Raw genomic sequence first — 3,487 nt, forward strand, 5'->3', positions numbered from 1 at the left:
CAGATTGCCTGCCCACCATTGTGAGGGGCCATTTTGCTGTTTGTTCACTTGCTGCTGTGAGAAGAGGTTTGCCTCTGCCTGTCTGCTCACCCACCATTGCGAGAATCTATTAAACGGGAATGGCCCAATGCTTTCTGGTCTGCAGTTTCTCTACCATCTGCCCAAATCCAATGTGGACCTGCCTGGCCTTGGCTACCAGTCTTGCACCTGGTTAATAGGTATGTGTACAGAAAAAGCTTTAGTAAACACCACCGTCTTACTGAAACAGGTTTGGACATGTGTCTTTAAATCTCTCTGATAAACAGAAGTGAACCTATCTGTGATTATGTAATTTTCTTACTTGAAAATATGACAGGCAGGCTTACAGCAGTTAAAATTTAAAACTCTTTATTCAAGTCACCACCAAAGCAGGATTCTTATTCATTAATTATATGCTTTGCCCACTTTCTTCAGCACGCCTGGTGTCCTATAATGAGCTACTAAGCATGAGGCACATTCCATCCCGACACTGACTGGTTGCCAAGGAGACTCCACTGCCACTCTGTACGAGCTGATGTTTCCCTTCTAGCTTTCTGCTAAAAGGAGGGGAACTCATGTGTCAAGGACAAGATGCTAGAGAAGCAGAGGCAATAGAGCCAGCCTGACACTAGGGATCTGAAATAAACAAGATGTTCCCTAGTCCACCGACAGCAAAAGTATTTGAGTACAAATGATAAAACATGAAGTGTTATGCTTGAAGGAATACCAGCATCCAAGAACAGAATATCCTTCTGTGCAAAAATCCAAGGGAAAGGCCTCTACCTGCCAGGTGCAAATGTCTTCTATCCCTGGCTTCATCGGAGTCAGGAGATTTTCCTAATAAGAGAAACTGCTTGTGTCCGTGGAGTCGTGGTGCACTTTTGACCGGTCGCAGGGGGGCAGCGGGGGATGATGGAGGTGTGAGGTCTGCACCGGGTGGAAGGAAAACTCTCCCAGTTTCATACCTATTCAGTACAGTTCGATGTGGGCTCACGCACAGATTTTTTTAGGACTCCTTAGGTAGCTATCCCGTATAGCCTCTACAGACTCGTCACTGACTGATGGCCTACCAGAACGGGGTTTCTCCACCAAACTGCCGGTTTTCTTCAACTGCTTATCCCACTGAGAAATGTTATTCCTGTGTGGTGGTGCTTTGTTATAAACGCGCCTATATTTACGTTGCACTTTGGTCATGGATTTGAATTTAGCGAGCCACAGAACACACTGAACTTTCCTCTGAACCGTCCACATCTCGACTGGCATGGCCGTAGGCTGCTCCACTGTATACATGGTGTTACATCATCATCTGTGCATGCGCACATGCTGCCACATCATCCTACAGAAACTGGGAGGGTTTTCCTTTTGTTTGGTGCAGATTTCACATTTCTGTCGTCTTTTGTTGCTTTCCTGTGGCCGGTCAGGGGTGCACCGTGGCTTTGCGGACACACTGTATATGTGAATTTATTTCTCAAGTTTCGGTTCTGTTCTCTTGACCTGTCTTTATACCAATGTACATGTCTTGATTGCTGTAGCTTTATAATAAACCTTAAAGTCAGGAAAAAAAAAAAGAGAAACTGCTGTTTGGAACAAAACTTTTTATAGTAACCCTAATCAGAGGTAAGGACAGTTCCTTCACAGAGTTCTAAACTTTTGGGCTTCTAGATACTATTTGTTGTTTCTGTTCCAGTATTGTGCCATTGATTCTTGCATATAGTTCTGGAACACTGGCTCTCCATGGCTTTCCTGTCTGTGGTCAGTATCATCAGTATCACTGTACGCTTCCTCATCCTCTTCACTCAAGCTTCACTAAGTCAAGATCACCTCAGAAGGGTCCTGCACAGGAGATAAGCTGTCTGTAGCAGTTCCTGTGTCCAAAGCCACAGAGCCCATATCTTTCAGAAGGCATTTCAGTTGTTCTTTCTGCTGCGGGCTCTGTGCACTGGCCAGAGATTTTCTCAGACATTCATATTCAGGATGCTACTCTCTTTCATACTCTTCTGCAGCACTAGTGACTTGCATAAAGAGTTCATCTAAGTGTGTACCCAGAACAGCAGACACCCCTACCACCCAGAGTGAGCTGTAAAAGTCATCTAACACCAACCTCATTGAACGAGTCAGGTTACTGACATATGTAGTCTCTTGATTCAAGGAATCTTGGAAAGCCTTAAAAATCTTGCATCCATTCCACTGCAAAGCTGTGATCAATTATATCACTACCAAAGTGAAAGGAAACTTGGTTTTATACAAGATGCTGCATGCATAGAGCATATTGAACATGAAGGTCACTGTATTGGTACTTCTTGATGTGTCCATTACACAAATGACATATTGTTAGAGGTGAGGATGCCAAGCCAGAGTGATGATTGTCCCAGAAGCTGACTAGGTGAATACTTCAGTCTGCCCAGGTGTGTCATTCAAGATATATTTTGACATGTTCTGGGCCTTCTCAATAAATTTCATCACCAGATCAAATCTGGTAGCAAAGAGATTAAGTGAGGTCACTATGCCACCATTGGACCCAAATCCACGTTGTTTTACGACTTTATATCTCATGGTGTCACTAGTCTCAGTATTGGCAGGGAAGGGAATGTCATGCACAGCTGGGTCCAAATTGTTCATATAAGGTAGAGATCCTCGGCTATCTATGCAAGTGTCCTGTGAGCCTCTCCATTGAAACAGTAGTTCCATGAAATCAGAAACCTTGTCAGCCTCATTTTCACAGTATCCCCAGTGACTCTATTGGAGCGTTTAAGTCAAACTGATGACAATTACCAGGCTGCAAGGTCTCAAATACTCCTATAATGCATTTAACAAACCCATCTATTTGGCTTTCTTAAAACAGGCCACACCTATATTAGAGAAGTTACTGAAAGCAGAGTCTGGTAATAATGCACCACTAATTTGCCCTTCATTTGTTAAGAATGTGGTGTTCCTTTTAGGGCCAGCTGGATTGGATTAATGATTCAATGCTTGTCTGAGTGGTTACATGAAGAGCATGTTCGTAAAAGTCTACCTTTCTTTTAGCATACAAAGATATTCAGAAATGTTTGCTAACCCCTCTGCAAAGGAGGCAGGTTCACATGGGATTCGGGCAGACAGTAGAGGAACTAGGGAGCCAGAAAGCGTTGGGCCGTTCCCATTGAATAGATAGAGTCTCGCAAGGGCAGACGGGCAAACAGGCAGGAGAACGCTGCTTCTCAGGGAAGCAGGGGAATGAACAGCAAAATGGCCCCTCACAGTGGTGGGCAAGTGATACAGCAAACAGCCCCAAAGGGAAGCACTATAGCTTTACATAGGCTACACACACGTGGCCTTGCAACATGCTCACACACTAATCATGCAAAGTACAAGCAAGCAAGCCTAACACACCTGTTTTCCCAACAGAGTCCCCCTAAGTTTAATTTAAATATAATCTCCCAGTAATTCCCATTTTGTCAAAGATAAAATACTATAAAGTATTTTAAAGTAT

At 43.8% G+C, this 3,487-nt stretch overlaps 1 pseudogene; it reads right to left on the reverse strand.

Annotated features, from left to right (window-relative positions):
* Window positions 1–1,683: 1,683 nt before the first annotated feature.
* LOC136317343 (GPN-loop GTPase 1 pseudogene) lies at window positions 1,684–2,826 on the reverse strand (annotated as a pseudogene).
* Between the last annotated feature and the right edge of the window lie 661 nt (window positions 2,827–3,487).

Source organism: Saccopteryx bilineata, chromosome X (assembly GCF_036850765.1).
Source record: "Saccopteryx bilineata isolate mSacBil1 chromosome X, mSacBil1_pri_phased_curated, whole genome shotgun sequence".
NCBI lineage: Eukaryota > Metazoa > Chordata > Mammalia > Chiroptera > Emballonuridae > Saccopteryx > Saccopteryx bilineata.